The sequence below is a fragment of the Rhineura floridana genome, chromosome 3, assembly GCF_030035675.1.
Source record: "Rhineura floridana isolate rRhiFlo1 chromosome 3, rRhiFlo1.hap2, whole genome shotgun sequence".
Lineage (NCBI taxonomy): Eukaryota > Metazoa > Chordata > Lepidosauria > Squamata > Rhineuridae > Rhineura > Rhineura floridana.
The window spans coordinates 128832858-128844537 of NC_084482.1; the positions used below are offsets into that span (position 1 = coordinate 128832858).

General features: G+C 41.0%; 1 pseudogene; it reads right to left on the bottom strand.

The window, feature by feature from the left end:
• Positions 1-9636: 9636 nt before the first annotated feature.
• LOC133382663 (5S ribosomal RNA) lies at positions 9637-9755 on the bottom strand (annotated as a pseudogene).
• Positions 9756-11680: the final 1925 nt, after the last annotated feature.

The window sequence follows — 11680 nt, forward strand, 5'->3', positions numbered from 1 at the left end:
TCTACACCTTATTGAGGGGGAAACTTCCTACTGGTGTGGAAATCATATTTTCCATCATAACAGATGGAAAGCTTTTTAATCTCAGTAGGCTGAAAGCAAAAAGTAACGTAATGTCAACCTCTGTCATAGAACTTCAATATGCCAATGATAACGTAGTCTCTGCACATTCAGAGAAAGATCTTCAAACTATCCTAAATGTCTTTGCAGAAGCATATGGAAAGCTTGGCCTCTCACTTAATATTAAAAAAACCAAAGTGATTCATCAGCAGGTGTGAACTAGTCCTTCTGTAGCACCATCAATCCAGCTTAATGGTGTGGCGCTGGAGAACGTTGATCACTTCCCCTATCTTGGCAGCCATCTCTCTATAAAAGCTGACATCGATGCTGAAATTCAACATTATCTGAAGTCTGCGAGTGCCACATTCTCCCGAATGAAGCATAGAGTGTTCGAGGATCGGGATATTCGCAGGGAGACCAAAATGCTTATTTACAAAGCCATTGTACTACCAACCTTACTGTACGCCTGTGAAACATGGACCATCTATGAACGCCACTCCCAGCTTCTTGAAAGATTCCACCAATGCTTCCTTCGGAAAATTCTGCAAATTACTTGGGAAGACAGATGGACTAATGTTAGCGTTTTGGAAGAAGCAAAGACTACCAGTGTTGAAACAATGATCCTTTAACATCAACTTCGCTGGACTGGCCTTGTTGTTCGAATGCATGATCACCATCTTCCAAAGCAGCTACTTTACTCCCAACTTAAGGATGGAAAATGGAAGATAAATGGACAGCAAAAGAGGTTTAAAAATGTTCTTATAGCGGATCTAAAAAAATGTAACATGAGCATCGAGAACTGGGAAGTCTTGGCCCATGTACATCCCAATGGAGGTCGGCTATTATCAAAGGTGCTATGGACTTTGAAGAAGCACAAATACAGGGTGAACAGGACAAACGAGCTAAGCAGAAGGCACGTCAAACAAATTCTCATCGCCACCATCTTCCATCTGGAAACCTATGTCCTCACTCTGGGAGGCTGTGTGGATCCAGAAATGGCCTCCACAGTCACTTATGGACCCACTAGTAAAGACCTTATCTTGGAAGACAATCTTACTTGTCCATGAGTGATCGCCAATGAAAAATGAACTACAGAGTACTGTCTGAGGGATAAGTGCATTGAGGTGGGAAGGTTAAATAAAGGAAATAACTACTGTGTGATGGACCTCAGAAACGCATGAACAACAAAAGGACTGGAGACTTGGTAAAGGGCTGGATGAAATGGCTATTTGGAGACTTGGGACTCTTCCAGATGACCTGTTTATTGAACATTCATCCCAATTTGTTTGCAGGGAGATTAGACAATGTTGGCTATTTAATGAGCATTCATTCTAACTTGTTTGTGGGAAGGTTAGATGATGTTTCATCAATGCAAGTGTTATCCCACACTTTTTAGTGCTTTTTCACACCGCTTTCCTTATTGGAAAAAGTCTGATGTCTTGGGGAAGCAGACTTGTTGTGCAAGACCTCCCAACCAGTTATAATTGTGCAACCATAATTTGCTGGTTTGTGATTGAATCTCACCACAAAATAGCAACAGTCTGCAAATGCCCTGAGTGGAAGCCACAGGTGGGGCAGAAACAGAAAACCCAAGGCCTGTTGTAAAGCCCAGTGGAGTAATAGATTGTGAGATTGTTCTGCAACCAAAGGTGGAGAGGCTTTGCTCTGAGAAGGGGTACTTACATAAGCATGTAATGTCGCATGTGGACTACTAGACTCTTGAAAAAGCAAGTAAAAATCTTCATCTCCTTTGAAACCCTGGATTAACTAGTAAATGCAAACAGAGTATAAATTGATACTCTTATAATACAGCTATTTCACTTAAATTAATCTTAACCTCTAAATTTTATGTCTATGGGATCACCAGATTATTGAGATAATTGTGTATTATCATACCTTCTATAAAATGCCAGTGGTAATACACTGCTACCAGAACTTCCTTTTAGGTTTGTCCTCCCCCCCCACCTCCATAACATCTGCAATGAAGAAAATTATGAATATACAAATTGTTGTGTACATTTGTATATTTGTTAGCAGAGAACAACAGCGGTCTGAAATGTGTGTGTGCCAGTGTGTGTGTTTACTTAAGAGAGCAGGCTTTTACCCTGCATTGAGATCATTGAGACTTAGAAAAATAAGAAAAGCTACTTTATTTATAGAAATACATAGTAGATAGAAAGGCATACCTAGTTCTAACTAACTAACTAAGTTGGAGGTGCAACGCCCAGATGTGGGGGTTGCCCTCATGGCTGAGGAGAGAGAGAGAGCAGAGACAAAGGTGTCTCCTCTCTCTCGGACCGTCAAAGAAGAGAAGAGAGGAAAGGGAGGAAGGAGGAGGGGCAGATAAGCTTCCCTAAGACATATCAGTCTAATGCCGGAAGTCAATCAGAGCATCACAGGTAAAGATATCAAGCCTATCCATCTGGAGGACCCTAACTCTATTTCACTTCTGGAACATAGACAAAAAGAACAAAACAGGAGTTGCTCTTGCCCCACTTCCAACACAAAAAAGTATGTTATCTGCTATGTGGCATTCCTGTTGTTTGCTTTACTTCTACAGAAGAGACAAAATGTATGTTCCCCCACGTGCTTGCTAGCTCTTAGGATTAATCTTGCTTCTATAATGAGACTCTTCTGTCCCATCTAGGGGCATGCAACTGTTTCCGAGGTGGTGACAGTTGTTTAAAATCGCATAATGGTTCTGAGTAACACAGAGGAATAAGCTTAATCGCTCAGTAAACCAACTGGGAAGGTTTCACTAGGTAGGCAAAATACCCAAATTGCATCTTGCCTACTGGGTCAAACACTTGTAAAATCAGTCACTCTGTGCAAAGCAAAAGCAGAATATTAATTGAACATTGTTTAAAAAATCTTACTTTTCTCCGGTAGCCTGTCTGAGATTGCCCTTGTTTGATGACCCCCCTAGAGACTTTTGCAGAAAAGCAATGGGCAAAATCTGCTGGGAAGTTCTCTTACAGAGCAGTACCCATGTTCAGCTCCCATTCATTTCTAATACATAGGGCTTGTACAGGAGAGCTTCTTGGTGGATTGCAACCAACAGAAGAATCAACAGAAATGTTTGTAGATTGTGGTGTGATGGAACACAGTTTGAGATTTTTGGTGAACAATGGTGCTGCCTTTCCTAGAGAACAGAAAGAATGTTCATTGGTCATTTGCATATGGTTATGTTCATTTAAGAACGTAAGAGCCCTGCTGGATCAGACCAAAGACCCATCTAGGCCAGCATTCAGTTTCTCACTGTGGCTAACTAGATGCTCCTGGGAAGCCCACAAGCATGACCTGAGTGCAACAGCACACCCTCCACCTGCAATTCCCAGCAACTGGTATTCAGAGGTAGTACATGACCATTATAACTAGTGGCTAATCATAGCCTTATCTTTTATAAATTGGCTGAATCCCCCTTTCAAAGGCATCACCACATGCTTTACCATTGAATGTCATAGTTTAACATGGTTTAAATCTCCCACTATCCAGTTTCATTGGATGACTCTTGTATTATGAAAAAGGGAGAAAAGCATCCACTTTCTCTGCCCTGTATGACTGCACCTCTATCCTGCCCCCTCACTTGCCTTTTTTCCCTAAACTATAGAGCCCCACACATTGTAATTTTTCCTTGCAGAGGAAAGGCTCCAGCCCTTTTATCATTTTGGTTGCCCTTTTCTACACCTTTTCCAGCTCTGCAATATCCTTTTTGAGGTGCTGTGACCAGATCTAGGCAGTGGCACAGTATTCTAAGTGTGGTCACAATTTTCTTATAAGGGCATTACAATACTGCGAGTTTCATTCTTGATCCCTTTCCTAACTGTCATAAGTGCTTCACTGCTTCTATTTGCCATGTCCCATCTCTCAGCTACAAAACCCTTCAAGAATCAACTGCTTCTGGAAGGATCTGCTGGGGGTGGGGGAAGGCATATTCTGGCTGCCATAAAACACTTAGTGAATGTGCCAACCAATTTTCTCCTGGGAAGGGAGGATTAATTGGTTAATACTTTGAGAATATTTGTGTGAGGAGGGACACATGGTGTGCAATATTACCCCAGATGGGGTGCAAGTCTATATATCTCTGTGTTGAGTTGGCTCTGTTGGGTTTTTGACAAGTCACATTACTGGGCTGATTGTAGTTAGTGCTTTCGTACAGTCAGATTTTAATATTTATGTAGAGATTTTTGTTGGGTTTTTAAAATAGGTTTTTCATGAATTCGTAGAGACATTAATGAAATGTCAGCATTATGTTTGAAATGTACTGTTGTTGCTCTATTGGGGGGGGTGTCATCAGATTCTGTCGATTTCCCTAGAATAGGATCCTCTGCATATTACAACTCCCTCTCCCAGATTAACATATAACAATCCATTTTATTTTTTTTTATCAGCCTGAGCCGTAGGTCTGAGAGGAAATTCAGATGCTGGAATAACAAGGAGCAGGACATTCCTCCCTTTGACTATGGTTTTGGGACTGTTGTGGATAAATTTTCAAAATCAGGGCCAGCTATTGGCCAGTGAGTACAGGAACCTTTGATGCCTCCCTTACATGCACCCTCTTCCCTAGCATGGTGCCCCCCCCCTGGCTTGTATGGAGAGTAGAAGGTTGGTGAAGCAGTGACAAAAAACAGCCTAGCTACCAAGTGCTGCTCCTGGCACCCACTCACCATTTTCATCCATCACAATGCCTCTGGGCCCCCAATTCAGTGTCACTCTGGAGTGACACTATGTCAGGGCCACAGAAGCATTGTGGAGAAATGAAAATGGTGGGTGCTAGCCACAGCTTCCCAGGCTCCAGCACTGAATGGTAACTGGTTTTCCTCTTGGACAAGAGTTTTCCCCTCTCTATTCTAATTTTTAAAAAGATTGAGCTTTTAATATTGCAGTGACAGTTAGAAACTCAATATATGAAGCTTTCCCCAATTATCTTTTCTCCATGCTTGGATAAAGGGCAATTGTAATTGCCTCCCTGATTAGCCCAGCAGCTGAAGTTTTTAAAAAATGAATAGGGAAATCAGTTTAAAACAAACTAGGTTACCAGGAATAGGCTTGGGTATGTTTATTTATTGATTAAAATATTCACTAAATTTCAAGTTTAACACAAATCTTGCAAGGTGGATAATGACAGTTAAATCAAATGTAATATAAAATAAACAAATAGAAACATAAAAAACAAGCTTTATAAAAACAGATAAATTCCATCTCAAGTTGGATCTATATCAAAGGTCATGCCAAGCCTAAAGTCTGCCAGAACAGAGTACTCTTGATCAGCTACTTAAAAGCCACCAGGGAAGGACTGAGGTGCATTTCCCTGAGAGGGAGCTCCATAAGGTTGGTGCTATCACTAAAGAGATCCTACCTTCTGTGGACAATAAACAGTCTTCAGATGGAGTGAGAATGCTGAGCAAAATATCGACATTTAGATCCACCAGTAGCAGCACTTTGATTTGTGCCCAGAAGCTAATTAGGAACCAATACAATTTTTGCAAAATTGAAAATTCAAAACCTCAACAACCAATTTTGATCATCATAATGGCCTAGAAGATTAAAATTTCACTTGTTTCTATAGATGAAACTAGGCAATACACAAGCCATAGGGTTACCACCAAAATCCAAATCCTTGGGTCTATATCCCCATGCCACAATGACATCTAGTGAAACTTGCAACATTATGATGTCACATCAAGGGAGGGAAGGGGAGAACTAGACCTGAAGATGCTATTTTCTGTGCCAGACCAGTGTCTTTTGTAATGTCTAGATTTGCCAAAAGTGATAGTTCTGACTGAGGAAATAAGCAGCCTAAGAGGAGAACACGTATAGCTCAATCCTCAACATTCTCCTCAATAGTGAAATGAGTTAATGGAACTTCTTAGTACTAGCCTTAAAAACCAAGCTCCTGTTGCAGATGGCATCCAGCTACCCCAAAAATAAATGTTGGTAAAGAGAAGTCATCACCTCAAAAGAGGTGGGGAGAGAACAGGATTTTGAACCAACAGTTGCTTTTTCAGTTAGATGAATGTGTGAGTTGAAAGGGTACTGAGTAGCACTTTTTAAAATAGTTCCATATGCCATTGTTTGCAAAAAAAAGTCTTCCAGAAGCCTGAAAAATGATTTCCCCCCCTTACTGATTTTGTTCTTTTCCTTTTCAGTAAGCAATCATTATTCCCCATGTCTTTTAAATGAAGCTGAGATTAGCTTGGTTATTTTTGTTTAACAACAAACTCCATATATATGATAGTTTTATCCTGCAAAAAACAAACAAACCCAGCTTTCTTTGTTCTCTGGCATCAGTGATGATGTCAGCAAAGCTCCAGAAAGAGTGGCTGTTGTTAAGTTAATTGCTGGCTGCTTCACAGTCAGCAAAAGTAGTAACAAAATTATGTTCTTTTGTAGGCCCTATAAAAATACCCTCCAATAGGTTTCATGTTTTTTAAAAATCCTGCCTTATTATAGGGTCCTATGATCAGGCCAAGATAGTTGCTGCAGAAGCCCTTGGTTGCATGGAAGCTCTATCCTATTCTATGGCTGTTGGGTGATTTTGAACCTCTATGAAAATGGCAACAAAGTGTGACAGACTTCCTCACTGCCTGATTCTGGGTCTCAGAAAAGGATTGGGGAGATGAGTACATCTGCTCTGGAGAAATGTATGTTTTGTCTAAGACTAGAAGAATGCACATATTGAGGCAGGGAATAAATATTTTCTCCATTTGCATGAAATCCAAAAGTTGAATGAGAAGAAGCATGGCTCCTCCACAAAAATTCAAATCCATCATTTGCTTAGGTATAGAGCTACACCAACTCCATCATTTGCTTAGCTAAAGAGCCACACCAACACAGCAAAAGGTAGCAGAATATTAATACGGGCAAACACTTAAAGCAGAATCAACGGCAACTGTACAGCACATCCACCCATCTCATCAGAAAAAAATAAACCGCTCCTTTTTCAATTTTGGAAGAAAAGAACCAGTCAGGATGCCTCAGCGTTATTCCTGTTATGCTGGCAAGCCTTGATGGGTGACCCTTTCCCCCCTACACACACATTATTGTGCCCAATGAGATTTTCAGGAACGGGGAACAGCAGCCTTTTTTGAGTTTAGTGGTTGGAGTACTGCAATATGAAGTTGAAGATCTGACTTCAAATCCTGTTAATTTCTTTTACTCAGCTGCAATAACTGTCCACATGTAATATTTTCAGTACAATTCAAAACAGATACTCCATCATATATACATTATTTAAAACATCTGTTTTTCTAAAGTTTGGGGAATATATCATAAAAAGATATGCTGCACTGTAACTGAAGAAAGTCCACAAGAGCAAGGTCAAAGGAATCAGTCTATGCACCGACTAGCTGACAGACTGGCTGTTGCACTGAAGATTTTGTTTACATTTTATATGTTGATTTTATGTTTTTAATATGCATCTGTTGTTTTTTATGCTGTAAGCCATACTGAAGTGGTTTGGCACAAAAGATGGGGCACAAATATCTAAATAAAATAAACAAATATTTATTTTATACCTAAGTCTGCACCACTTGATTACTGCCATGATCTCTGGCGTTAGGGCTTTGCAGTGCATGGCGGAGGACTCTAATGAGGACATGCTTCCTAGTAGCTCCCTTAGGAAGAGTAGCAGCAGTAACTTATAGATTCTCTTGGATGAAACTGATTTTCTAGGTCATTTAGGCCTGGTTTCAGCAAGCATCTGCCTTGGTTGCCCTGTATGATGGCCTATATCAGGAGAGAGGAGGACTGTTAATTTTCCCTGTTAATTTTCCTTGATCCCTTAGTGGCTTTCAATAGCATCAGCCATAGTATTCTCCTGGAGTGGCTGTCCAAGTTGGGGGTGAGTGCTACTGCTTTACAGTGGTTCCAGTCCTACTTGGATTGCCATTTTCAGAGGGTGATGCTTAGGAATGTTGTTTGGTGTGGGATTTTACAGGGTTGGATTTTATTCCCCATGCTATTTAACATCTTCATGAAACCACTGAGTGGGGTCATCAGGAGTTTTGGTGCATGTTGTCAGCTATTTGTTGATGAAACACAACTCTGCTCCTTTACATATGCAGGGATGTGCTAAATCAGTATCTTGCCTTAGTAATGAACTGGATGAGAGCTAATGGACTGAAGCTTAATCCAGATAAGACTGAGGTACTGTTATGGGGGGTAGTTGTGTAGAAGCAAATTTAGAAATACAGGGTCCCTTCATGAGTCATGCCATGCCCCCTCATAGCCTCTCTCTCTCTCTCTCTCTCTCTGTTACATACACACACACACTACGTGAGCAACCCCCCTTCAGTAAGTAAGCACACCTGCATGAGTGATGGGATCTGCAGCCACCACAGATTTGGCACTGATCCACTGCCACCATGGAGAAGGAAACAGGAGAGGAGTCCCCTCCTCAGGCCAAACAAGAGAGCAGAGGCCTCAGCAACAGTCTCCTAGCAGGAGGAGGAAGAGGAGCAGAAAGAGGAGGCACCACACCATGGGGCAAGAGACAGGCTGCAGATGGGTGGGTGAATATCTGCTTAATTATGACACACACACCCAGTTGGAATTGATGACCTGACCACTGTTGGCCATGCACTGTTAACCTGTAATGTAGAGCACTGTAATGTGCTCCATGTGGGGCTGTCCTTGAGGTTGGTCTGGAAGCAGCAGCTGGTGCAAAGTGCAATGGCGTGACTACTCGCTGGGGCAGAATATCGGCAACAAATCACCCCACTGCTGAAAGGATTGCACTGGCTGCCCATTAGCTACTGGAGTAAGTTCAAGCTAATTATTTTGGTGTATAACGCCCTGTACAGCTTGGGACTGGCCGGGATATCTAAAATATTGTCTTACCCCTTATATACCCAGTCAGTCACTGCGTTCTGCAGGTGAGGGTCTTCTGCAGATAACATCTCATCAGGAGGTCCATTCCACAAAACATAGGAAGCAAACCTTTTGTGTTGTGGCATCTACCCTTTGAAATTCCCTCCCCTTAAATATTAGCCAGGTGACATCTCTGTTATCTTTTCAGCGCCTACTCAAAACCTTCCTCTTTCCACAAGCCTTTTATGTACAGACTTTATCCCAGTCTGCATCCATGCTGAAATTGCTTTTAAGACATTTTTAGAATATTTTCTTTTTAAGATGTTTTGTTTTTTAAAGATGATTTTAAGATGTTTTGTTTTTAAGATGTTTTATAGGCTTTTTAGTGTTTTATTACCTATCTACTACCCTGGGCTACTTTAGGGAGGAAGTGTGGGATATAAATTTAATAATGAAAATAATAATAATAATAATAATAATAATAATAATTTAACTGGTTTTTAATTGTCAGAGATGTTTTTAGGTCTTATTGATTCGGTTGCCTTTAACTGGTTAATGTAAGTCACTTTGGATCACCTTGGTGAGAAAAGCAACCAAATAATAATAATAATAATAATAATAATAATAATAATAATAATAATAATGTTTTGTTGTTATATGCCTTCAAGTTGATTACAACTTATGGTGACCCTATGAATCCTTTGGATGTATTCATAGGATTTTCATGGTAAGAGGTATTCAGAGGTGGTTTACCATTGCCTTCCTCTAAGCCTACAGCACCTGGCATTCCCAGGTGGTCTCTCATCCAAGTACTAACCAGGCCTGACCCTGCTTAGCTCCCGAGATCAGACAAGATCGGGCTTGTTCAGGGTAGTATGGCCATAGGCAAATCCTCCTCCTCCTCCTCCTCTCCAGGGTCCTCCCAGCCAGAGGATACAACCTGCTACCATCTTCAGGGCTCCTGCACTATTTCCATCTTCCCAGTCAAAGACTGCAAAAGCAAGGATTTTTTAACAACCTAAGCTGGAGCAGCTGGAGTAGCTGGAGCAATGAAGCAGAGAAAACCAGTTCTGGTCAGCTTCAACTCCTTGCTAAGACAACATAGCTGCCATAGAGAGCTTCAGCTAGCAGGGCTCACTTGGATCTATCCATAGTTCTGTTTTTCTCTTCCTCCTGCTTAAGAGATCTTTTGCTCTGAATTTGCACAAATTGACCAGACTTTGTCTTCCTTGACTTGATTGCACCAGACACTACCAGCTTTCCCTGCAAGCATCAAGTGCCCAAGGAACAAGATAATTACTATAACCATTCCAGAGCAAGATTTTATTTCAATACTGATCCACATGGAAAACATCTCAGCAAAAGCCAACATACTACCAAGGGGTTACAAGGTCTTCCATCTGTGTTGGGAAGGTCCAAGAACTAGTGGAATAACACATTGTCTAGTAGAGAGAGCACAAAGTCATGATTCAGAAAATGATAAGCAGCAGGCAGACTCTGAAGCAACTGAAATGGATTCTTCATACATAACATTTCAGTCAAATCTCTTGAATTAAGGTGGATCACAAGTCTGTGGTTTTGCATGTGGTTCTGATATCTACAAACAGCCAGCTTTATCAGCAATGACACTAGAAAGATTTGTGGATCCTAAAAGTACTTGAAAGGCTAAAGCAGCAACAAGCAGGCTTATTGTAGCTGCTCCCCAATGGTCCAAAAGACTATCATTTGATGATTTGCTGTTCATGCCAGCTCAGATCCTGGAGAATCACTATCTACTAGTTTGGGGACCAGGAACAGATCTCAAGTGGAATGGTTTTATATTGCCACCTTGAAGCTGAAAAGCAATGGCCCCCAAAGTTCAGGTACTCTGATGAATGGGAAAGGTGGTTCTGATAAATTCTCCACTCCACAGAACACAATGTAGTCCTCCAGTCCTTCTGCTCAATCCTGCTTTACTTTAAGAAAAAGAATGGCATGGATTAAGTTTATCAGAAGGATCCCAAGATTTTGCCAGGATAGCATTCATTAATGTAGGAAATTGCTTTTGTGAGATGCTTTGAGACCTTCTTGGGGCTGTAAAGTGGGATAGAAGAATTCTAAATAAATGAATTATAAATCATTTGAAGGGTACATACTTTGCCTGCAAAAGGTTGCTGGATCAATCTCCAGTCCGGTCTGGGAAAAACCTCTGTCTGAACCTTAAGAGCTGCAAGCAGTTGGTCTAAGTAAAATGGGCCAGTAGTCTGGCTTGTGTAAGCCAGCTTCCAGGAACCCTGCTTATATTTCTGTAAGAATAAACTCTAGGTTGCTTAATATGACTCAATCTCATTTAGAAAAAAGGATCTGAAACTCCAGAGAGCATTACTGCACACTTCCTAAGAGATGTAATGACCACACCTGCTTTTTGGGCTATACCTTAGCTGAGAAAATTTACAGAGCCACCACATGGGTTTTTCTACATACTTTTATATGGTTCTTCTTCAGGAAAAAAACTGTACTAAGGAGTCAAATACTGCAGAGGTTGCTGCCAGACCAAGCAGCAATAAGCTGTCATGTGTACCCACTCAAAGGATGAATGACTCTGAGGCATTCTGGATGTAAAGACAAGCACCATCCCTCTGATAATGTTTCCTCCTTACCTATAAATGTGTGTTTGTAGGTTCAACCCCTGTGGGCAGACATATGAGACAGACTTGGACAATAAAGAGTTTAGACACTTTGTACTCTGGGAATGTCCTTCCTTATGTTCTGTTTCAGATACTTTTCTCTTTACTGTTAAGGGTTTGTTTGTTTACTGTTTTCTTACTAGAAC